This window comes from Lissotriton vulgaris, chromosome 3_1 (assembly GCF_964263255.1).
Source record: "Lissotriton vulgaris chromosome 3_1, aLisVul1.2, whole genome shotgun sequence".
NCBI classification, from domain to species: domain Eukaryota; kingdom Metazoa; phylum Chordata; class Amphibia; order Caudata; family Salamandridae; genus Lissotriton; species Lissotriton vulgaris.
The window spans coordinates 1750629941-1750656876 of NC_141689.1; positions in this window are offsets into that span (position 1 = coordinate 1750629941).

The following is a 26936-nucleotide window of genomic DNA, read 5'->3' on the forward strand; positions in this document are numbered from 1 at the left end:
AGGTGCAGGAGATAGAAAAGCGGGATAAGAGATGTTTGTGGGTTGTAAATGGGCAAGGCTACCGGCTTCGGCCGCCTAATCATGATCAGGTACAATGGACACGAAGACCAGTTTGGCAGGACTGGCCTCGGGCAGAGGAGGCAGCCTTTGTCGAGTCATGCAGCTACAGCGTGATCTGGTTTAAGGTGCACGTGTCACGTAAGAGGTGAATCTCCGGCTAAGGCTACGTGTCCTTAATCAAAGTGGAGTGAATGAAGTGATCAGAGGCTATTGCATATGTGAGGGCAAGGAAACACAAAATGGCGGCCACGATCTAAGATGGATGCCGTGTGTATATCAGAAATGTGTCAGTGGAAGGAGTGCTCTTGCTCGTAGCGTAGCGAAAACACTAGGATATACTAAATGGATCATTTGCGGTTCACTGATACCATTTTTATGTATTTCCGACAAACTTAAAAACACGGGTTCAAGTCGTCACGGAACCGTCACGGAACCTCACACCCTTGGCGGTTATCGGCACCACGATAACCAGATGCCAGCCTCCAGCAAAGACCTGTAGTCGATGAGAGGTGCTGGTGTCACTCACCGCCGATCACTGTCGGCATTGGCGTGCGTCATTGGGCATCGGAGCTGTGGAGCAGGGCAGACGCTGAATCGTTGACTTTACGAGCAGCTCCCAGCCTGGGTGCAGGTCGCGGCATCCATGCGGCGGCATCTACGGCACCGAAAATAAAGTTCTTTGGCTTCTTTTCTCTTGGTCAACTCCCACACAACCTCCAAAGACCCACCAACTTGATCAAGTACTCTAGGCAGGTCGGAACTCACACAGCAGAGTTCTGGCGGAAGCTGGCGGTGAAGACCTTTTATGCCTGGGACTTCAAAACAGGAGGCCAGCTCTTCTCAGGCCCTTGGAGAGCTCTTCAAGCAGGGGGCACAGCAACAGCAAATGTCCTCCCCTCTCCATGGCAGAATAGCAACTGCAGGTCAGCCCACAAACACAAGGCAGCGCAGTCCTTCCTCTTCAGTCTTCCAGCTTTTCTCCTGGGCAGAGGGTCCTTCTTTATTCCATGATGATCTAAAGTTCAGGGGTTTGGGTCTTGTAGTTATACCCCAAAAAGTCGTTGATCCCTTTGTGCAGGAGGGCTCTGAGCCTGGTCCAAACCAGTTCTGGGTGCTTCCTGCAAGTGGACACCTTCTTCCTTTGAGAGAGAGGGGCAGGGTCATCGGCCGCCAAGCAGGAGGTGGAGCCAGCATTGTGGAATGCAGTCATAGCCCCATTCAGGTTCAAGTGCTGTCTCCTCCCACCACTCAAGAAGCAGATGGAGCTTTTCAGCCTAGTGCTGACTCACCCAGCCTCCTGGAATCCCCCCAGCCCCTGTCACTCACAAACCAGACAGTCAATTCACAAACAGGCAGAGGCACACAGAAAGGTCAGACAAGAAAACAGCCACTTTCTAAAAGTGCTGTTTTCAAACACGGGATTTCGAAACCATCCTTCCTAAAAGATGGGTTAATAAATTCTGAGTTCAGGGATACCAGATTTCAATTTTCTTACTTGCTCCTATGGGAAGATATGCAGGTAAACATTAGACACAGCATTCCCCATTTTAGCCTCTGGGCAAGAAAGCCTTTCAATGGTGAAAAACGAAATTGGCAGTATTTCACTATCAGAGCATGTCACCCACACTAGCTCATGCTCTACCTTTCACATACACTGCACCCTGCCCAGGGGGGTACCTTGGGCCTTCCATAGGGGTGTCCAATGTGTACAGAAAGGGAAGGGTTAGGCTTGGCCAGTGGGGACACTGGTCAGGTCAGCATGCAGTTAGCAACTGCACACAGGCACTGCGGTGGCAGGCCTGAGACACCATTTTAGGGCGACTCATGTGGGCGGCACAATCAGTGCTGCAGGCCCACTAGTAGCATTCGAATCACCAGCCCTGGCACACTCAGTGCACTTTACTAGGGAGCTACTGACTAAACAAATATGCCAATGATGGATAACCAATCATAATAGCAATTTACCCAGGGGACACTTGCACTTTGAAACTGATCAGCAATGGCAAAGTGCCCAAAGCATCTAAACCAGCAAAAACGAAATTCAGCACAGCGTCAAAAATACAGGAGGTAGAGGCAAAAAGTCAGGGGAAACAATGCCAAAGATGCCAGGTCTAACAATGGTCAACTGGTTTCTTAAGGAAAAAGTCCTCTTCTAACGAGTTTCTTTAACCATGCATAAAGTCAGCCAACTAACCCTTGGATTCTACTTCTTTATCCTGGCTACAAGAAGGAGCATGTCCAGTCCTTAAGGGCCCCACTCAGGTTAAAGTTAGCTGGACCCAGTCCTCTTCTGAACTTTAGCAGGTCCAGAAAGTGGTCTGAGGACGGTTCCCTGAGGTGGCACATTTATAGTTTGCATTAGCTAGTAGGTAAAGGTGACTCATCATGTCCTCCCAACCAATGGGGTAAGCAAAATTCATGGGATAACCCTTCCCACATTTTTAGCAATTCCCTTTTCCCCCACAGCAAAGAATCCCACAGTGCACTTTACTCCTAGAATCCAAAAGGGGGTAACTCTTTCTCCCTTGTGCAAAGCCCTTATGTCCACCCAGAGGCATGATCAGGGAAATGAGCAGTCCCCACGTCAGTGTCCATTTCAAAGTGGTTTTGGGGGTAATCTACCTCACACTGAGTTTGGAGACAGCGTGGCTAGTGAGGGCCTGTGGAGCAAATGCTTACTTTCTTCTAGGTCTCTCCTCACATTAAACTGGGCAGGTTTCACAGCTGTTCTTTCAGGTTAATGAAGTTTCTGGAACTTTTCCACCTGTGCTTTCTGAGCTCATAGGAATCACTGGCCGCCTCACCCAGCCCAACTTGTCACCAGGCCTAAGTCATTGTCCTGCTCTGGGAGTAGTTACCACACCTTTATAAGGTCAAGCACTGACTGGGTAGCTGCTGGCAGGCTAATGTAAATTACCCTCGAGGAGCATCAGGAAGGGACTTTGTAACTTTCTAAAAAGTACATTTTCCCAAATATTTATCTAAAATTTAACTTCACCAAAGAATTGCATTGTTAATAAAGATACAATACAGACTTTGGATGACTATTTTAGCCAGCCCTGCCAGTGGAAATAGCTGTTAGATGGCAAGTAAAACATACCGACTTTAATTCACAAATATTCCACTTCTATATATGAGGCATCCTATTTTGTGAAGAACAAGCTGTACTACGATTTCCTGCTTGTTAAAATGGATTATTTGATGGGTTTTACCGCAGGGTTGTGCTGCAGTGAGGCTTCACATTGCAGGCCTCAACCCATGTTTTTAATCCTACTCTGTGAAGGGCACAATAGGTGCTGCAGTCAACAGGTAATATTTAACTTCCAGGCCCTGGGTTTGTTTCTACCTCATATACTAAGGACTTGTCAGACAGTTAAATATGTCATATCAGGGATAAGCCATTTTAATCATGTTTAAAACAGGAGTACAGACACGTTATTCCTGTTTAGCAAGGTTAATGGCACAAAGTTCTAAAGGCAGCAAAAAATGGTTCTAGAAAAAGGCAAAAAGCCTGGGGTGACCAGGTAAATTGTGTTTATATATACACTATGTAGCTGCATCCTATTTCATTGCATTATTTCAGAGGTAGTGCTCAGTGGGACTAAAGGACTGAGAATGTATTTTCTAGTTCAGTACGGAGGAGATGTTTCATATTGTATGTTTTTACACAACCAGGAAAAACATTAGCTAGTTTTCTTGCCGCCTCTATGCAGTTTACTTCTAGACTTTCACTGCTTTAAATCACAATCGCTTGACCTCAGCTCTGCTGAGTCAACTAAGTCACTTTAAAATGGCTTTACATTTCTTGACATAGCAGAACTAAGACTTGAGTCACAAATACAGAATGAGAGAGCATCGCCCAAATAGACAGAAATATGAAAAAACTGTAGGTGTAAATCTATTGTGGTTTCTGAATTTTAGAAAAGGCATAACCATTTGACTCAATGCATTTTCTTTCTGTTCAGACCCAGACTTTAGAATGTCATTTAGCAAAAAGAAAATCTTTAGAGATGGCTTGATGGTACCATTTGAATCCTTTTATGCTGCGAATAAAGGGTTGTAATTGCAGTTGTTTGTTTTGTTTCTCTGCACACACAAATAAGCATTGGCTAAGCCAAAATGTCTGACTTTAATGTAGCAATGCATATAAAGAAAAGTTTTGCATGTCTGTGTTTCGATGTGTTACCACAAGGACCATTGGCTTTCAGAAGGCTTATGGAGCCACTTTACAGCCATGAAAACGAGATGAGTGCATTGCTCTGGTGGAGCAGACTGCATTAGGAGGGTCTAATATAGATAGCTGCATTGTTCCTAATTCTCTGACCCTGCAAACATTACCATATCATGCTGTACATTGACTGTGTCATCTCCTAAGAAAAAACAAACATCCGTCTTGCCTGGATGCCATCCTTTTGGGTTTGTCAATGCTTGATTTGTTTTGTTATGGTTCTTGCAACACTTTATATTTGGGAAAGCTGCTGGACCCTCAATAATATTAAAAAGAAAACATTAGCTAAAAACAAAAAGCAATTCTTGGTCTCCAAAAATTCCCGTTTCTATAGCAATCTTTGGCACTGAAGGGAACTACTTTGTGTGCAGATGTGCTCTTTGCCAAAGAGCAGAATGCCATCACCCACGGCAAAGTTAGACAATGGCTGAAGTGAGCTGAAAAATTGCTGCACAATGTGGTGAGCAGAAGTAAAATGTGAATATGACAGCAACATACTAATTAATGAAGAAGGCGGGTAGAAAACCCTTATAAGTAACTATATATATAATTTCAGTAAAATCAAAAGGTTTTAAATAAGGCCAGTCCGATTGAGCACACTCAGTAATAGGCGGAACATCAGTATTGTGTGCTACACGAAAATGAAATCAGAACATTTATGGCAACTTCCTCTCTTTCATTGTCTATCTCACCCTTGGATCCTAAGAAAAGATGTGCTAAAGGATGACATGTCCCATGCAGAAGAGCACCTTGCTGATGTTGTTTGTATACGGTGTTCATAAATGCTCAGTAGTGCCCTAAAAACATATTGGAGATATGCTTAACGTACAGACAATGTATAAAAATACACAGATTATTATTATTTTATTTATAAAGCGCAGCGATCATCCCCATAGTACATCCCGGCACTAGATCAAGCACCCAGAGGCTCTGCAAATTCAGTGCCACTAGAGAGGGTAAAGCCAGGCCTTCAGGCACTTACAAAACGCAAGGAGATCTTCCATGAGGGGAATTTCCAATGGTGTGCTGCTAGATGACCGAACAGATCATTATATAGCAGTGGGGTTTCAGGAAAAAAATCTTAGCTGAAATACTAAACAAAAGGAAATGTACTGATCATCTGGGAGGGCGGGGCAGAACGATGATTGCCATCACTTACAGTGTAATACAAAGTAGACGTTAGAGATGTATGAGGGCAGCCAGTCTACCTTCTCCACTTACGTCTTGCGGTCTGTTGTAAACACTGCCTGCAAGGACACGGAGCTCTCACCCACATGCATCATTGTATCATTTTGTGATTTCTTAATTGCGAAAATTAAGGAATCGCAATTAAGAAATCACAAAATGCTATGCATTAAAAAATCGCAATATTTTTTGCGATTCGGTATTTTTCCTTAATTGCGATTCACAATTAAGGAAAACCCTTCCCATTGATTTCTATGGGCCAAAAGGCCCATAGGAATGAATGGGAAGGCATTCACATTTTGCGAATTTCAAATTGCGATTTGCAAAATGTGAATGCAATTTCAAGGGTGCAGGGGGGGGTCAAAGAACCCCTCCCTGCACCCCTGAAATGTAACTTTAAGTGCAATTTACACACACACATGAACCAAGGACATGTGTGTGTGTAAATTAAAACTTTCAAAAATGCAACTAGTGCATGTTTGAAAGTTTTCAGTAAATTAGCATGAAGTTCAACTTCATGCTAATTTACCCCTTCCAAAGTACGAATTCCCAATTTAAAAATAATCATGCATTGCATTTAAGAAATCTGAAATTGAGATTTCTTAAATGCAATCGCAATTTTAGAAATCTCAACATGGTTGCGATTCCTAAAATTGCGAAATGCATGATGCATTCCAAATTAGTCAATTGTATTCGCAAACGGCCGAAAATTGCGATTCGCAACGTTTGCGAATGCAATTCACTTTGATGCATGTGGGCATCTTTCTCGAAAGATTGCGAGATCATGGTTTTGTTGGTTATCTAGTGAGACTTTGGGGCAAACAGAAAAGCCAATAAGGCAGCATCACTGTGTCAGGCTTGCACTTCAGTCTTGACAATTACAAAAAACCCGATTTCAATGATAAATATGATTGCTCTGTTTCTAAAATGCACTTGTGGCATAAAAGATTGAATATAACAAAAAGTTAGATAAACGATTATACTTTCAAGATGTAAACGAGGGCCTTACTCATTACAATTGCAGCCCTCCATTGAAGGCAGAATGATACACCAAACTGCAGACTGTGCGAGATGGGTACTCCTCTGAACTCCTTTATATGTGTGTATGTTATTTACAAAAAGCTCTATCAGACAGCTGCGCTGTCACCCCAGTCCTCAAATTCATCACAAATTTAAATACAAATGGTGTGAGCATCAGAGCACGTCCTTTACATTTGACAGTGAAGCAAATTAATATAAAAAATGTAATCAAAAGTTCACTTTATGTTATTGTCCATAGAAACAATGGATTCCTCTAAAATTTGTAGAAGTGTAAGAACAGAGGGTCATATTTACAAGGGCAATGCGCCACCGGAACGTCACTTTTTCTGATATTCTGGTGGCACTATGTCCTGCTCTATGTTTACAAATCGGTGTTCACTTCATACATATCGTCTCCTTTCACAAAGGTATGTGTGTGAAAGGGGCGTGCAATGGGTGTTGCTGTGGGCGTTCCACAGCAACACCCATTGCTTTTTGTCTTTTGGTCTGTAAATCTAAGCCAGCGTCAAAAACGAATACCACTGAATAGCAGGCGTTTAGATTGGTGCAACAAGATGGAATACTATTATTTCTCCTTGTTTTTGCTTTCTTTGTGTGCTGAATTCTGCTTCATGTCCCCTCCTGCACATAAACAATCATCCCGCCAACACAAACTCCCCTGCGTTGCAGGCAGTCATCCTTGACTATCGAGCAAGGGTGTCTGTATTGTCGCTTGGTAGCTGTTGTAGTGCTAGTGCAAGGGAAAGCACAGAGGTGCGCCGTATTCTTGTAAGTACAGCACATCCCTGCATATTTGAAATGACGCAGAGCGGCATTGCTAAATTGCCTGCAGCACCACGCTGCTCCCTTTCTTATTAAATATGCCCCACAGAATTTCTTGATTTGTTTAGCCGCAGCATGTGACATTTGAACGCAGACATCCTTGCACTATCGAGCAAGGGTGTCTGTATTGGCACTTTATGAATTGCAAATAACCAAAGGATTGCTGTGACAAAAGTAGTAACCCACTGAACTATTCACATAAAATACAGTTGTATGTTATGCAAAATACAAATTCTTTGCAGGATGCATGCAAACCCCTTGTGCTACTGGTGAGTTAAAACTTGCACTAAACAAAACTCTGATCTCTCTCCAGCAGGAACATTAATCACCACTTTATCTTTGCCTTACCAAGGAGTCACTGACAGTGGTGGGTAAATAATGTCTGTTGCATTAGGGCCTCGTATTAGTTGCGGGGGTGGGGGGGGCGCGCGGAGGTTCGCACCAGGGTGGGTTAAAAGAAAATTTTTCTTAAAACTTACCTGACTGGATCCCTCGCTGCCTCTCCTGGGCCGGGTCCCGCGTTTGGTGTTTTCCTGCTCCTGAACATATTTTAAACCAAACAAGGAACCCACAAGGTAGATAAGGACCTTGGGTGTCAGTTTTTTTTTAAACTCTTTTTATTGTAATCAGCTTTAACAAGGCATAGTTCTTCCAGATGATACTTGTACATAATTAAAAACCCCAGCATTATACATTTCCAGTACATTATTACAGCATTACACAGTACACCAAGATAGTGTCCCACACCCCATTTATCCCACACCTCTTCCCTCCTAGAAGTCTTCTTCCAAACCCTCATCCACCTGATCTTGCGTTGATTCACAGATATTGCCCCTGAACACATTCCATGCCCCCCGGATCTTGTTCCATTTCCTGGAGCAACCACGGTTAATAAACACTGTTCTTTCTGTTATCATTGCCGTATCCATGCCCGTGCACCATGCGGTGAGTGTCGGCACCACTGCTGCCCCTCACTTCTGTGCAATATTGCGCTTTGCAACTATTAACCCAAGGGTGGCCCAATCCTACATAGGGTGAGTAAGGTCATTCGGCTCCCATACATTTAACAAGCATCTTTTGGGCTCTGGCAAAAAGGACACCTCCCCCACTTGTGATGCCGTTCTCATTATTTGCACCCAGTAATCCATGATCTTCGGGCATTGCCATAGGGTGTCAGTTTTATATGAAAACAATGGTCCTTAAAAGACAAAACAATGATGTGATTAATATAGACTTGAGCCAGTGCTATATTGATGATGATGATACATGTGGTAATCTTGTGTCATTGTGCCCACGGATTTTCTTAGGTGGCAAATTTAATTATTGAACGGCAGGCTGGAGCTACGAATGCATGGGTGAAGGTAGCCAGAAATTATGACACAATTGAGTGTGGACCTAAGCAGGGGAGAGTGAGCATTGGGGTGGCGGCAGTTAATGTAAGGATACATGTGCTAACCTCGTATATTATTATGGGCGGGGTCACAGAGAGCATGGAGGCTCGGATGGAGCCTGGAAGTAGCTGCAAATTGCGGACCTGGTGAAAATATATTAATGGGTGAGAGGCAGAATTGATTTAAAGTGTTGGGCAAGATATTTCTCCAGTTAGCACGCACTTTTTGAGGACGAAGATTAATATGGATTACCTGTGGATAAACAGAGGTGTGCATCCCACCACCATAACTTGGGATTCAGTGAGGCCAGATACAGCCTTGTGTTTATAGCGCTGTCAGCAGCACGCGAGCTGATGCGATGTCACGGCGGCTATATTGGGTGAGGGGTCTAGTCAAAAAACACTATAGTGCAACAATGCATGCTACGGTGATAGAAAATAAAGGAGAGGATGATGATAAATAGAAATTGAGAAGGTGACTTGATAAGCAATGCAGGAATCCGATAATTATGGTGGGTTAAAAAACAGAATTACATGTTGTATATATACAGTAGGACACAGATAACCAGTGATTGTTACTGGTAAGGGCATGTTTTCAGCTCTTTTTTTAAAATAAAATAATTCACCCTGTGCCTGCTTGCCCCTATCGTGCTCTGTTCGCCCCACACTACCTAGAGGGTGAGCAGTGGTTATTAGAAGGAGTAGTTCCCTTGCCCTGACGTGGAGCTGAGGGTCCTTGCTTGTCACAAGTGCATACCTGTGCCAACCAGAGACCTCCGGTTCCAACACCCTCTTTCTTACATTTGTGTTCAGTAGTGGACAAGGCTAATCCTCAGGGCGATAGTAAGTTAAGCATTCATGATCACACACAGTAAACCCACTGACCGCCACAAATAGACACCAGTCGTATGGTTGTATCAAAAATACGTATACTTTATATAAAAGATAGATCCAAGCAGGATTATCACAAGATCAAATAACGTTTAGTAAATTGAGGTCACCAGATTACAATAGGCAAACTTAGTCTTTCAATGTTCGTTGTTTAGCAAGGTACGAAGACAGGGAAATAAGAACGTTGCGGACCCTGGATCCAATAGGAATTTGAGACGGAGTTCAAGTGTACCTTGCTGGTGGAAGTCCGAGGCGTTTCAAACGCGGCTACTTGTGAGGGCGGACCCTGAACGAGGCCAACGGTTCTCCAGAGGATCTCTCCGGCCCAATCCCCCTCGAGGAGCGAGGTGAAGAAGCTAGACTTTAGAGGGTTGGGGCGATCCGGGGCGAGGCGCCGTTCAGGCCTGCGGGACGTACTACTTCTTAGCACGTCGGGTCGTACTCATGGATCTGTGAGAGGGGTTGAGTTCTCGGGCAGACGGGTGCAGCACCAGGCTTCCGGTACCACGGTACGGGGAGGCCTTTCTAGACGTGCGGCATGAGCCTTGGTATGTAGGAGCGCAAAGCGAGACAGTCAGGTACGTTACGACGTACGGACCGTCCGAGGCTATGAAATGCTCTCCATGCAGATTCCGGCTGGAGAAGATGAGAGGTACACAGCGCGCTCTGTAAGCGGCGAGGTGACAGGAGAGCAGGCGGCCCAGCACTGAAGCGGAGAGCGACTCAGGGATGAGCGGGGCTCTCTACGGCGGGGCGACCAAGCTCCGAGCTGTCACGACCTGGGAGGGGGCGAAGGCACCAGAGTCACAACTCTGGCGAGGGAATAAGAACTGAGGCCCAACAGCAGACGGGCACAAGCAGATAGAACCCAATGGTCCTGGGGTTCCGTTCAGGGGGCAAGCTCTTGGTCAAGCCCTTGGAGATCGTTTCAGGCACAAGTCTACAAAGTCCTTTCTGGTCCTTTCCTCTCCGTTCTCAGCAAGGCACCACTGCAGGCCAGTCCAACAGGATACAGACTAGTTTCCGTCCTTCAGCTTCTCTTGGTCCTTCTAGTCAGGCAGAGGTTTGTCGTGGTCAAAACTGGATCTGATTTGTAAGGAGCGGAGCTCCTATATTTATACTGCATTTCTTTTGTCTTTGCAGGCCAGGGGGCCTGAGCCTGGTTCAACCCGGTTCTGAAGTACTTTGTTCACAGGACGCTGCCGTCTTCTTTCAGGGTGCAGGGCAGAGACATCAGACGCTCCGCAGGAGGTGGAGCCATCATTGTGGTGGTGGAGCACAACCCTATTCAGAGTCAAGGACTACTCCGTCCACCCATCCTGGTGTAAGCACCCCATTCACCACCTGGAGCCCCCGACTATCCCCGGGAATCTCCCAGCCCTGTCACTCACACAAACCCAGACAGCAGATACACATCCTGGCAGAGGCGGGCTGAACAGTTAGGCGAGCAAAGGCTAACTTTCTAAAAGTAGCATTTGCAAACACAGGATATTAAAATAAACCTTACTAAAGGTAGTATTTTATTATTCTGAGTTCAGGCATACTAAACTCGACTTGCTACCGTGTTCCCTGAGCCTGCCGGGACTATAGCGTGTAATAGCTCCGACAGCTCATCTGGCCTAAGAGAACAGGTAGCCCTTCAATAGTGAAGAACGGGAAAGGGCGGTAATTCACTACTAGGACATGCCACACTCTAGGCTTGTCCTACCTTACGCTTACAATGCACCCTGCCCGTAGGCCTACCATAGGGGTGACTGATATGAAGGTGAGGGAAGGTTCTGGGACTGGTAAGTGGGGGCACTTGCACAGTCAGCGTGACAGTACGAGACCGTACGTGGGGTCAGTGATGGCAGACCCGAGACATATCTTACGAGGCCGCTTCTGTGGGTGGCGCAACCAGCGCTACAGGCCCACTAGCAGCATTTGTTTCTACAAGCCCCGGCACGCCTCGTGCACTTTACTGGGGACTAACAGCAAACCAAATAATCCAATTGTGGAAATCAATTACACATATACTTTACATTGGGAGCACTTGCACTGCGGCACGGATTGGCCGTGGCGCAGTGCCCTGAGGATCGAACACCAGCAAAACATCTGAGGCACATCAGCAAAAAGTGGAAGGGAAACTCACGCCAAGGTGCCAGGTCTAACAGTGGGTTAGTAGATAAGAAGGGTAGAACCCCCACTCAAATAACACAATCCTTGTTAGAGTGAACGACAAACGTCACTAAATTAACTTGTACTTAACCTGTGCTGAACCCTCTAGAAGCTAGACACAAAGCAGTCAAGGTTAACCTATAGCCAATGTGTAAAGTATTTATGAAGCACACAAATATCAAACACATGGAAAATAAAACATGACAAATCTCATGCTTGGCTGGGAGAGCAATAAAAAAACTCCAACAGTAGAATCATTCAATATCATGTGACCCTGGACACTGGCAGAAAGCCACAGTACTGGTTTGGACAAGATAATGCCAACTTTGTGAAAGTCGCTTTTTTTTCAAAATTATAACTTAAAATCTGCCTTCACCAGTAAGGAAGATTTTAAATTACAATTCATTAGAGCATAAACATCATATCTCTATCTACTCTCAATCTGAAGTTAGCGCTTATTAAATGTAAGAAAGTAACTCAGTGTTAGTCTGTGGAAGAGATAGGCCTCACAACAGTGAAAAACGACTTTCCCACTTTTCAAATACCATGCACCCTGCCCTATCAGTGGGTAGGGTCTATCTTGGGGAAGCTTCAAGGGTATTAAAAAGAAGGTGTGGGAATGGGAAAGGGGTTACTTTGAGAGTTTGAAATGACAGTTTAAACCTGAACTACAGGCTGCAGAAAGAGGCCCCCGACATGTTTTACAGTGTTTAATGTACATGTCCTAGGTGCAGGTAGTACCCTTATTAGGGATTTATAAGTAAATTAAATGTGCCAATTCGGCGTAGGCCAACTTTACCACGTTTTAAGAAGAGAGCACAACACTTTTGCACTGGCCAGCAGGAGTAGAGGCCACAGAGTGTCAATGCCAACAAAATCAAATTTAAGCAACATGGGGAAATTAAGGCAAAAAATTTGGTAGAATACCATGCCAAGGATGTCAGATCTAACAGGGGTGCATTAGAGACAGAATGATTTCAAATGAAACCAAAAAGTGCAGTATCTGACTACCAAATTACGTTCACACCACAGTCCAGCATGGAGTAGGATAGACACCTAATATTTGCAGATAGTCTTAGCAGGTATCCAACTATTCGCAGAAGTAAATTGTGCCCCCAATGGGACAGGCAAAAAAGCCTTCCCTCTCTTTGATGCATGTGTCCTAAGTGTATCCACTTCAAAGGCAGGTGCATAAAAATATGTCATAGCTCAGTCTTTCATACAAAAACACTTTCAGAGATCCTGTAGCTGCCAAATGTCCCATTTCCCGTGTGCCTCCTCATTTTACTGTTGATTGTAACCAGCATTGTTTGGAGTGCTTTGTAAGGCGCAGTTGGTTAACAAGCAAAGACAGGTTCAATGTGTTACCCTCAGTGCAAACCGGACACAGTAGACATGTGAATCAAAAGTCATAGAGAGTTTTGGGTAACAGGTATAAGCTTAACCCAATTGTCATACAAACGAGAAGCATGAAAATTTTCAATGAAAAGCAGAAGGTAGGATCTGACTGCACCTCATGGACTGTCTTAAAACTGTTGGTGAGAGCTGGGTGAATGAGGTCATTTTGATTGGTCAGGGTGTGATAAGGCCATGTATACTGCATCAGAACCTGAAGACAATTGAATGACAGTTGTAAATATGCACCTTACACTGTGAATTGAAAGTACATAGGGAACAAGGGAGGGTGCCCATTGTGCCATTGTTGCATGTGTCGGCTAGGTAAAATGATTGGACATGCTCCACCTCTCACACTTGAAACTTAAGAACATAGGGGCATATTATCAAGGGGGTTTATCTCCGCTTTTTTGGCTTTAAAAGCCAAGAAAGCAGAGATAAAATTATCTCCCTCTTACCTAGCTGTCGCTAACACCAGTTAGCGACAGCGAGTAGGAGATAGCGACCATCTTGGGCCCCACTTTGCATGTCAGAGAAATTTATCACTAATGACATGCAAAGTGGGCGTGCAAGATGTTAGCGACTAGAAACAGTCGCTAACATCGCTATCTCCTATTACCAACTTATGGAGATATTCGCGCTAAGCGCGAATATCTCCAAAAGCTAACACCTGCCCTGAGCAGTTCTTAGCCATGTTATCCAATGGGAGGTGGATAACATGGCTAAGAGCATTAGCTCGGTAATGCATGAATATCGCTGACTTTTCAGCGATATTCTTGCATTGCGGCCGATTTTTATCGCATTTGCGATAAACCTTGGTAATACCATGGTTTATTTGCGGTAAAAATCGCCGCAGGTCGGTGATAAATTTTTGTCTCTTACCAAGCAATAGCGATTGCTATTGCTTGGTAATATGCCCCAAGGTCCTAAAGTTGGAGAGATTACAGCTACAGCGTATCCCGCCTAGCGTAGCCTCAAGTGTCCATCGCCCCTACCCCCTGCTTCAGAGCAGGTCACAGATGCAGCGGCTGAGCGAGGAGACACCGATACGCTGCAAGGCTGCAGTTTGGAGCTGATAACGCAAATGCTCTTTTTTCTTCCTCAACGAAAGATGATTGCTTCTCCTTGGCATTTCCTGGATCGATGCATGGATGCATGCTGGTCCCAGGGACTACAGGGGCTTGTTAGGAAATTAATAGTTGCGACTGGCAAAGTTTCCGGACATATTATGGAAAGGTTTTGAGAATTTTAAAACGTCATCGGTCTGCAACCCTGTGTGGTACAAAACCAGCAAAACATGTAGAAGGGGAAGGAGCCTGCTGACTGAGGACGCTGGTGCAAAGGGCAAGGGGTTCAAGGCGTTTCTCACTTAAGGATCAACAAGCGAGGTGAGCGAGTCACCTGGTTTCTTCAAGGAGGACCGGTTTGTTTGCTGTTAAAACATTTACACAACCCCAACTGGCATCTGTTTGGGCGCTGCGTAGAGTAAAAATTGCGGGACACTTTAAAAGGCACTTTTAAAGCCATTAATTAAGTACTGATAATTTACTACAGCACAGAATGTTACTCTGCAGGCACAAATGTAATGCTCAATACTTATACGCATGAAGATGGCTTAAAAGAGGCTGGGCAGAGCTCTCGACAATTAATTATGTCTATTTCGGCAGAAATAGATAGCTTTTTCTTATATAACAGTTTGGAAAACACGGTGGCTTGGCCTTCGGGATCCTCTGCTAGGATGGGGAAACATTCAAAGATTGCCAATGTAATGGCTCATGTTGACTCAAATGCGGCTCTGAAGTAAAAAAACCTGAACAACCCAGCTGAAGACTGCCTCCGCAAATGCAAGGGCCAAATGCTCGCAGAAAGCTCGTTGTGGGTCAGCCCCAATTTCAAGCCCTTTGAGCTATGAAGATGATGTCCTGGATCTCGGGATGGGGGAAAAGGCGATCAAAATCAGGATATGTCCGAAACTCTTAACCAGGAAAAGTTGACTATTGATCTAGGTGCTGAAGGATTGGTTGTGGCCCAAGTTGGCTTAGTCACGAAAGGGTCCTGGTGCAGATAGCCGGACATCAGGGAATTTGGAAGAGACGACGAACCAAGAGATATTAAGGGAAGACTCCTCTAATGCGTCTCAAAGTAGGAACTAGGAATACCCACTATTTCTGAAAACCAAATTGCCCTGATTGCCTCTACAAAATCCAGCTCCAGGGCAAGAGCTTTGTGACAAAATACCAGTGGGTGCTCCTTCAGATGTCCAAGCTCTCATCTCACCTCTTAGGCCATTGAACAGCCAGCCCTCAACCTCCACGGCAGATATAAATGTAGCAGCAGGACAGCAAAAACTGGCTCAGCTAGCGTCGGAAGACCCCCTAGGAAATCAGCTATTAGAGGCTGGGACCAGTTTCCAATATGCTATCAAAACCATGCTAAATCTCATTCTTGACGAGATACGTGAGATGAAAGTAACACAAGCAAATGAGATTGCAGCATTACATTCGTGTCTATCCAAAATTGAAGATGCAGTCTGTACCTATCCGGCAAGATTACAAGAAGCCGAATCCAGGATATCTCTACTTGAATATCAGATGACCTCGATGCAGCATCAGGCTATTCTGGATAAAAAAACAGAAAAACCTTTTGGAAACCAAGTAGAAAGAGCTGGATAACCATTCCCGACGCTCTAACCTGTGACTGGTCGGGTTCCAGAAGGCTGTGAGGGGTCACAAACGCTTCAGTGGGTCGAGTCATTCATTTAGGAAAATGTGCTGCCCGAATTCTCTGGAGATCTCACTATCACAAGAGCTCATAGAGTCCCAGCTCAGCCATGTCAAAACTCGAAGAACAATTTTAGTCAATTTCGCAGACTTCCGGTCAAGGAACAGATACGGACTTGGATGCTTGATTCCGGTCCAGGGAAGACATGACTTGGCAGTTCGGTCTGGACTGTTCCCATGAGGCACAGGGTCAAGACTGATTTGCATATGGTCATGTCTAAACTGGGGTGGCTTGGTTAGCAAAATAACAATGGATTAAACCCAGATCTGTGACTGGGGTGAATGTTTTGCCATTGTGCAATATTCCGTCCATCATCTTGTGTGTTTTGCTGTTCACCCTATATGGGAAGGGTATACCCAGAAGTGGCTCCCGTGCTCACTGCTCCACTAGAGTCAAGATATCCTGGCTGAAGACGGCTGATAGCCAGAAACCGGTCCTAGGATGCTTGATTCCGGTCCAGGGAAGACATGACTTTGCAGTTCGGTCTGGACTGTTCCCATGAGGCTAAGGGTCAAGACTGATTTGCATATGGTTATGTCTAAACTGGGGTGGCTTGGTGAGCAACATAACGATGGATTAAACCCAGATCTGTGACTGGGGTGAATGTTTTGCCATTGTGCAACATTCCGTCCATCATCTTGTGTGTTTTTCTATTCACCCTATATGGGAAGGGTATACCCAGAGGTGGGTCCCGTGCTCACTACGCCACTGGAGTCAAGCTATCCTGGCTGAAGACGGCTGATAGCCAGAAACCGGTCCTAGGATGCTTGATTCCGTTCCAGGGAAGACATGACTTGGCAGTTCGGTCTGGACTGTTCCCATGAGGCACAGGGTCAAGACTGATTTGCATATGGTCATGTCTAAACTGGGGTGGCTTTGTGAGCAAAATAACAATGGATTAAACCCAGATCTATGACAGGGGGTGAATGTTTTGCCATTGTGCAACATTCTAACCATCATCTTGTGTGTTTTGCTGTTCACCCTATATGGGAAGAGTATACCCAGACGTGGGTCCCGTGCTCACTACGCCACTGGAGTCAAGCTATCCTGGCTGAAGACGGCTGATAGCCAGAAACCGGTCCTAGGATGCTTGATTCCGGTCCAGGGAAGACATGACTTGGCAGTTCGGTCTGGACTGTTCCCATGAGGCACAGGGTCAAGACTGATTTGCGTATGGTCATGTCTAAACTGGGGTGGCTTGGTGAGCAAAATAACGATGGACTAAACCCAGATCTGTGACTGGGGGTGAATGTTTTCCCATTGTGCAACATTCCGTTCATCATCTTGTGTGTTTTGCAGATACTGACTAGTGCCATTCAAAAGAAGCAATTCTCACCTTATGAGGTTCCTAGCTGTCATATCTTCTCCGATATGTCACCGGCAGTGGATCGTCGCCAGAAAGAATTTGTTAAACTTCTTTACTTGTTCAGGCTGCCATAGCTCAGCAATCAAAACTGCGAGTTTTGGTGCAAGGGAAATTTCATATGTTCGCAAATCTCGACGAAGCACAGGAACTACTACTGAAAATTACTGTGTAAAAGTGGAGTGTCAGGAATGACTGTTGCGTATTTTTTGGTTTCCTCTTTTTTGTATTTAAAATGATTTGGTTTTCTTTATTAAGGGGGCAGAGCGATAGATCACACTAGGGTGCAATACCATAGCACCCTGTTTAGGGTTTTCAGCATGGGGAGGCAGGGGTTATGGTGGGCTATTCTCCAACTGCCAGGGGTGGGAAGAGTCACGCGGAGTTGGTGACCATCTGGGTGGGAGGTAGGAAAGATCGAGGGGTGGGTAGGGAGGACGGGTCAAGGGAGCAAAATCGAAAAAAGAGCAGAATTATAGAAGTAAAAGTAACCATGAGAGTAGAATAATTCAAAGGAATGCAACAAAGGTGTATAAAATTGTTTGTAGGTTTTGGTTATTGGGCTTATTTTTAAAGTGAAATGGATCTTAAATCAAGGATAATATTGATGAATGTTAATGGAGTGTCCAACAAGAAAAAATATGGAGGGTTGATTAGATGGCTAACCTCTTTTTATCATCAGATTATAAATCTCCAGGAAACCGATTTAAAAATGAATACACCTTAACTCTTTATTCCTAAATACTACTCAAAGGCATTTTTCGCCTCTGCAGGGTTAGCAGCCAGGGGAGTAGCTATCTATTTCGGGCATGGGTTCGATTTTGAAATCCATCAAGTTTGTAGAGATCCCCAACGGAGGTGGATTTGGGTCATTGCCATGATAAATAGGAAACTCTTTAATTTTGTAAGCTACTATGCCCCAATCAGTGATGATCCTAAAGCTCTTATAGGGATTAATGAATTGGTCAGAGGCATAGAAGGTCCTATAATAATAGGGGGTGATTTTAACTTTATTCTAAATTTAAAAAGGGACACCTCTAATAAAGCAAAAAAACAACTAAAGTCTAGGACAAACAAGTTCTGAATTGTATGAAACAGGATTATCATCTAATAGACCCATGAAATGAGGCGCATCACAACAATACACAATTTACTTGCTACTCCCACCGATTTCAGACAGACTCCTGTATTGATTTTTTTCTTATCCCTTGTTATGTTAATTGTCTGAGCGCTGAAATCATTGCTTCTTCATTCTCAGATCATTCATTGGTTATAATTGAGATCAAAGTGGGGGCTGGACAGCGGGAGAGATACAGGTGGCAGATGGATCGGCTCCTCCTCTCGAACCCTAAATGGGTAGAGGATATGAAAGAATGGATTAAGACATTCTTTCGGGGGAATACAGGTACAGCAGATCTCTTCTCAGTTTGGGGGGCTTTTAAGGCTACATTGCGAGGTCAGATGCTGGCTTTCTCAGCCTTGCAATCTACGATTCGGAGGCTGCAAATAACTAATTGCAACACGCTGTTGACACTGCTTTAACACAGAGATATAGCGGCAGGGGACAGCGTTTGGAAGCTGAGGAACAATTAATTAAAGGTAAGCAGGTGCTAGGAGAATGTTTTATTTTCGAAGAAATAACTAGTTCCTGGATGTATCAGAAGCGTTTATGAAGAGAGCCAGCTGGTGGGGAAACTGCTCGCTTGTTCAAGCAGAGTTAAGCAGGAAGTCACACTAATAACATCATTGGAAGAACCAAAGTCAGGGGTATTGATTATTGATACGGAAAAAATTACAAAAATCTTTTTGGACCACTATTATAAGTTATACGCAACCAAACATACGGTTTCAAATTAGGCAATAAGTAAATATTTTGAGGGCATCAATCTTCTGCAGCAGAAGAAATAAGTTCTGAAATTAAGAGTGCCCTCGCCTAAATGCCGTGAGAAAAGGCCTCGGGAAATGATGGCCTACCCACGGATTTTTATGAGATATTTCAGGAGTTAACACCCTTTTTGGTAGAGTTTTTCAATTTTGTGAAGGTTGGAGGGGAGGTTCCATCTACTTTTAATGAGTCTACTATAGTTAGTTTTGATAAAAAAGGACAAGAGCCCTAAAAATGTCAACTTATACAGACCGATAAGTTTGCTGAATGTTGAATATAACATATATTAATAAAAATGTGGCCAAATTGGTTTTCTCCAATAGTGCAGTAGGTAATGTACAAAGACCAGACGGGATTTGTTTCAAGGAGATACATGTCATCTGACACTTGATTTTCTTAACTCCAACAAACTGCTGGTTTTAATAATTATGGTCGATGTTGAAAAAGCATTTGATCTAGTTAATTGGGAAGCTCTTTTCACTGTTCTTAGAAGGGTGGGATTCCCAATACAAATAACACATATGTTGGGGAATTAATACCAAGGGGCCCAGACTCATGTCTTTATAAATACTCAGCTAGCCGGAAGGGTGGACATAAGGCGAGGAACTTGCCAGGGATGTCCTTTACCCCCTGCTTTATTTGCTTTTTTTATAGAACCACTTGCTGCTAGGATTAGGGCTAACCTGCAGATAAAAGCGCCTCTGGAGGGATTGCCCAAATTAAAACTGTTTGCAAATGATATTATTCTTTACCTTAGGCCAGAGGAACATAACATCAAGATAACACTGACAGAATTAATGCAGTTTGAATCTATAAGGGGACATAAAATAATCATAACAAAACTGAAGTCCTGCTACTTAACGCAGGTAGTCGGATTCTTCCACGTTTTCTGCAACAGCAAGCCCAATCCCCAGACCCAATTTGGTATTTAGGGATATATGTTACAAACAGATATGAGGAACTTTTTAAATTGAATAATGTAGCGATGGCTACAAAGATCAGAAATGTATTCGATAGATGGACTCTTCTTCCACTTACATTAATCGGCAGGGTAGCTCCAATAAAAATTTCCATTTTACCATTATTAATATTCTTATTTTCAAATGTACCAATAAAAATTAATATGTCGTATTTTAAGGAGCTGGAAGTAATGTTTTGTCAATTTATTTGGAAGAAAAATGCATCAAGTGTAGGACTTCCAGTACTTCAACTCAACATTAGGCAAGAGGGGTTGGCACTCCCCCAGGTCCAAACTTATTATGAAGCCACTTTTGTGGATATAATAGCTCGAATGTTAGATGACAAAGAATCATTGGATATTTTTTTTGTGGAAAAGATGGTATAGGAAGCAGAATCTCAGATTCCAGTTTTTATCAAAACCGCTAAACTCCCTAAGAAGACTCAATATAAAACATTACAGGAATTGGGGGTTAGAATATGGTCATTTTATCATCTGAAGGCACAAACAGCGGGATATGAGTACTTGAAGCTTAAAGAATGTTAGAACTACACATGCAGAATAGTCAGATAAGACTCTGGGAAAGTAATGGTTTTAGGAAACACTGCCACTTCATAGTAGGGGGGAGATGTTTAAATTGACATGCGATCCACGCTAGGTGTGAAACGAGCTGTAAGCCATTTTTTTAAGGTTCTCTCAGATGACCCAATTTTGAAAACTGTTTGCTCTCCATTAAGCTCAGCCCAGAGTCCCTATTAACAGCCCTTTATAGAGCTAATCTAAGGGGGGTTGAAAACTAGTATAGACTTTTGCAGAACCAAAGGGAAAGCTCTTTAGTAATAAGCTTTTTAGACAAAATCTCCCAAGAAACACAGTGCACTTTTTCAAAACTAGAGTGACAGGAGATTTTTTCGCATGGCAATAAAGCACTAAGAGCAGCAGATTTTAATAGAATGGCATTCCTATCCCACTGGATGTCTTGCTATACACCAAGAGTCTTGCATAAGATGTTCCAAGAAATAGAGGACAAGTGCTTTCATTGCCAGCAAATGAATCAGGGGGCTGGCTTCATATATTTTTTACTTGCCCGCTTTTAACTCAGTTCTGAGAGGAAGTGTTTTCCATCCTCAATGAGGGCTTACAGAGAAATTAAAACCGGAGGCTGAGATAGCATTGCTAGGATTGTGATGCAGAGCCCAAACGTCTCAATCTCCAAAGGGGAGAAAGCATTTATAGTGATCTCCTCTTTAATGGCACGGTCATTGATCCTTCAGAATTAGAGGACAATTAAAGTTCCAGACTATTTAAATTGGCACAAAAACTTTTTACGTACCAAAACCTTTGAGGAGGTTTATGCAAAAAAGATAGGGGCTATTAAAAAATGCTCAGCAGTTTGGAAATATAGGGATAAAGCAGAAAGTAAAACGTATAGCACTTTAGGCCGCGACCATCCACAGGCGGGAATTGGCGTTACACACAGGACGTGCTGCTGCTACACTGGTCGGCGGTCCTGTCATTACCTTCCTTGGCCTCCTACAGTATATATTTATTAGGACACATATTAGGATAGATGGCAGTTACTCCTGTTTGCATATCGTGACGCACAAGTGAAGGCTTAACAGCGCCCAAAGACATACACCTGACTGATCTTTGGCTTATTGGCTATTTCCTGATCGATTTTGACTACTACCAATGAATTGAAGAATTCTATCTCTCTATGAATTCCACAATAGCATTGATAAGAAAAGAACGAGGCATATTCAAGGCCTCTTCATCTAAAAATTTCTTCCCGGACTCATAAGCTCCGAATAAGCCATGACGAAGTTCCAAGTGAACGAAATGCGTTGGCTGACATTTTAAAGATTGAAAAGAATAAAGGAATTTTGGATAAATCCGAAGCCTTCTTGTACTTAACCTTTTGGTGCACCATCCATTTCTCTATAAGCACTTTAGGCTGAGGTGGGATGGTCAGCTTTTGTTACTATAGAGAGTCTACCGCATTGGGAAAGAAGGTAAAGAAATATGGATTAATAAGGAAGAGAGGACTAAAAATGTTATTTAATAGATTGTATGTACAATGATGAAATTAATGGCCTAATCATGTAAAAGCTGATATGCACTGCACTTTAGATTCTGTATTTTGGGTAGGCGGGAGGACTACGCCTTTAGAAAGCTGAATCTAATAGTCTGATCATGTCAAAGCTGCTCTTCACTGCAATTTATTGGTAAACAGACATAATATCGAATCCAAAATATAGACTGGACATAATATCGAGGAAAAAATATAGACTAGACAAAATATCAACCAGACATAATATAGACTACAAAAATATCGAGTTATATCGATATTAATAGCCAAAATATCGAATCAAAAATATAGACTAGACATAATATCGACTAAATAGAATATAGACAAAAGAAAATGGAAAATAAGGTAAGTTTTTACTAATTTTTACTAATTGTGTAATATAAATCTGTAGCGGGTAGTGGGTTTATAGGGGAATAGGGTGGGAAGTAATTTAAATATAATTACATAATTATGTAAATTAATATTAATTGTAAAATAATTAATAATTGGTAATTAAATAAAAAAGAATTGGTAATTAATAATAATTGATTAATTGATTAATAATTAATTTACAGTAAATTAGTTTCAGTAGCGGGTAGTGGGTTTATAGGGGAATAGGGTGGGAAGTAATTTAAATATAATTAATTAATTATGTAAATTAATAATAATTGTAAAATAATTAATAATTGGTAATTAACTAATAAATAATTGGTAATTAATAACAATTGATTAATTGATAAATAATTAATTTAGAGTAAATTAGTTACAGTAGCGGGTTGTGGGTTTATAGGGGAATAGGGTGGGAAGTAATTTAATAATTAATTAAGTAAATTAATTAAATTGTTTAATTAATTAATAATTGTCCATGAAATTAAAATTAATTGGTAAATAAAAGTTATTGGTATAGGAAAATAAATTTACTTGGTACTAATATTTCTAAAAATTATAATTAATTATGAAATTTTGCCTTTTTATACTGTTGCACTCACTGGAGTGGGAATAGTAATTTTTACCCCTACGCTATCCAACGCTTTCCCTACTGAAGCACCCACTGGAGTGGGAATAGTAATTTTAACCCCTACGCTATCCAACGCTTTCCCTACTGTTGCACCCACTGGAGTGGGAATAGTAATTTTAACCCCTACGCTATCCAACGCTTTCCCTACTGAAGCACCCACTGGAGTGGGAATAGTAATTTTAACCCCTACACTATCCAACGCTTTTCCTACTGTTGCACCCACTGGAGTGGGAATAGTAATCTTTACCCCTACGCTATCCAGCGCTTTCCCTACTGTTGCACCCACTGGAGTGGGAATAGTAATTGTAACCCCTACGCTATCCAGCGCTTTCCCTACTGTTGCACCCACTGGAGTGGGATTAGTAATTTTAACCCCTACGCTATCCAACGCTTTCCCTACTGTAGCACCCACTGGAGTGGGAATAGTAATTTTAACCCCTACGCTATCCAACGCTTTCCCTACTGTAGCACCCACTGGAGTGGGAATAGTAATTTTTACCCCTACGCTATCCAACGCTTTCCCTACTGTTGAACCCACTGGAGTGGCAATAGTAATCTTTACCCCTACGCTATCCAGCGCTTTCCCTACTGTTGCACCCACTGGAGTGGGAATAGTAATTGTAACCCCTACGCTATCCAGCGCTTTCCCTACTGTTGCACCCACTGGAGTGGGAATAGTAATTTTAACCCCTACGCTATCCAACGCTTTCCCTACTGTAGCACCCACTGGAGTGGGAATAGTAATTTGTACCCCTACGCTATCCAACGCTTTCCCTACTGTAGCACCCACTGGAGTGGGAATAGTAATTTTTACCCTTACGCTATCCAACGCTTTCCCTACTGTTGCACCCACTGGAGTGGGAATAGTAATTTTTACCCCTACGCTATCCAGCGCTTTCCCTACTGTTGCACCCACTGGAGGGGGAATAGTACATTTTACCCCTACGCTATCCAACGCTTTAGCTATTGTAGAATTCACTACAGTTGTTACAATAAATTGTAACCATTTTGCTATGCTACGGTAAAAATATTATATATGTTTATTTAATAATATTTTTTTAATATAAATATTTATGTATTATTTTTGTTATATATTTTTTTAATTTACAATAAATATTTATTAATATAACATTAATTTAATAATTTTAAGTAAGTCTATAATAAATATATTTATTATTACATAAGTTTTAACTTAATTTAAAGACATTTAAAAAAAACAATATTTTTACAGTCTATATTTTAGTAACTCGATATTTTAGTACTTACCTGTTTAAAGATAGCCAGTCAATATTTTGTCTATCGATATTTTATCAACGATATTATGGTAACTCGATATTTTTGAGGTCGATATCATTTCAGTGATCCCAATTTATTATCTGCATTTTGAATAGGTGCTGGGTTCATGCCTGTATAGGACGAATCTGTGGGAAATGATTGATTCCTGTCATGAGTTAAGAAGAAATATTTAATTTTATAAAGTATAGACAGCTACATTTATTGTGAATTTGTTGTCTTCTCTGCTATAATTCTGCTCAATTAAATAATTTGAAACAAATTTAAAAAAAGGTCCTAAAGTTGGAAATTGTGCGTAGTTCATATGTGGCACTATGAGACTGTCATTCCTGGTTTTAATTACAACAGCAGGAAACATTATGGCACTGGTTGTTTACAAGAACATTACAGTGATACAAACATCTGAATTTTATGTATACATAGTATGGCAGTCTTGGGGGCATATTAGCAAGGGCCATATCGCCTCTTTAGCGGCGATATTTTTATCGCCCTATCAGCAAGCTGTCACTTTTAGGCGATAGCGACCGGTTTGCATATCAGCGATATTCATCGCTAATGATATGCAAAGTGGGCGTACCCAAACTGTTAGTGACTAAAAGCAGTCGCTAACACAGTTATCGCCTATTAGCAAGGCAGGCAAAGCGATAAAAAAATCGCGCTAAGCACTATTAACGCTATAATCTAACACCTGCTAAAAATACGACTTACCTGTTTATCCAATTGGAGGTGGATTGTCAGGTTAAGTCCCCATTGGCGCTAATGCATGAATATCACTGGATTTCCAGCGATATCCATGCATTTCGCCGCAATCGCTGGATATTTTAGCACAATGGAGAAAAACGTTGCTAATAGCATGTTTTCTCCGCTAACATATCCAGCGATAGGCAGCGATAAAAAAAAGTGCTAAGTGCATTTTGAGATAAATATCGCTATTCCTTGATTAAATGGCCCTAAGTGTCTTTACACACACACATATGGATATTTTCAGGTTTAGAGTTCAGTGCAAATGCATTTATTTACGTACATCTTTGCAGCTCACACAGTCTGGTAAATAATTCCTTAAATGCAGGTTCTGCCATTTCAAAGTGGAAGCTTTAATTATTACACATAGATTTCTAAAGGTCCTAGCAATTGGCAGAGGCAGTCAGATTTTGTAATTACTATGAGGCTGTGACCAGTGTACAACCTCACTCAGTACTGGGGTTAGAGTCGTGGCATTTTTACATGTACATTTTTTAGGAAGTTTTTTAATAAAATACTGAAAAATGCAATCTGAAATATATGTTCACTAGTAGTCAAATGGTTTTATAAGTTAATGTTTTTGATGAAACTAGGAGGGGTGTTGGCCTCTATGTAGCATTAGGTAAGCTGATGTCACATTTAAACTGTTATTGTGTGAGTTAAATTTTTGTTCATCAAATGTCTAATGTTGCAGTGAGTGTTGGGTCTGCTTCTGGTTTCCCAGGGTAGGCATCAGTTACTGGTCTCAGACTGTAATAACCAGAGCCTTTTTGGTTTTTACACTACTATTGATCCTTGGAACCAAACACAATCCCACCAGCCAAATAAACTGAACAGCCAATCCTAGGACAACCTGACTGGAGAAGTGATTCCAGCTCGATGTACCACTCCTCATGGGGCTTTGGTTCCTCAAGTGAGGTCTCTAAATGCATCACAGTTTCTCAGCACAAAGATGTCTAATACATATAGGTCTGATATAGAATTTGGCAGAATGATTACTCTGTCACAAATGTGATGGAGTTCCCATCTGCCAAAATCTAAATTAGGCCCTGTTAGAAATGTGAATTCTGGTTGGCTGAGGCTTGCGCCAAATTAAGGCAGAAACCGCCACTGTAGTGAGGGAAAGGGGTAAACACACTGTAGATAACCCCTGCTCACCCCCTTGGTAGCTTTGCACGAGCAGACAGGCTTATCCCCGAGGCAATGCATAAAGTATTTGCACTAACACTCACAGTAAAACAGTAAAACACCACACAGGTATTTATAAAAATTAATATCTTTATCTGAAGTTAAGCATGACCAAAACAACATAGATCCAACATACACAATAAAAGTGGTTTCAACAACACAGAGCCTCTTGTAGTGTTCTTTGTTAAAAGTGTAGAAAAAGTTTCTTTAAAACAGTTCCTTGTAGCACACTGAAGAAACTAATTTTTGTAGGCTCAGTGGACTGTGAGCCGTTGTTGCCATCGTGGGTTAATCAGGGAAATGGTTCCTGTATCAAAGAGAATGCCCCCACTGTAGCATGAAATGTGCTGCACTGGTTGCCTGAGGGGGGCGCGAGTCAACCACCATGTGGTGAGGCGGTAACACTGTCAACTTGGCAATGTGGGATTCAGCACATCACCCCTGTGTCCCAAAAGGCGCAAATCAACTACTG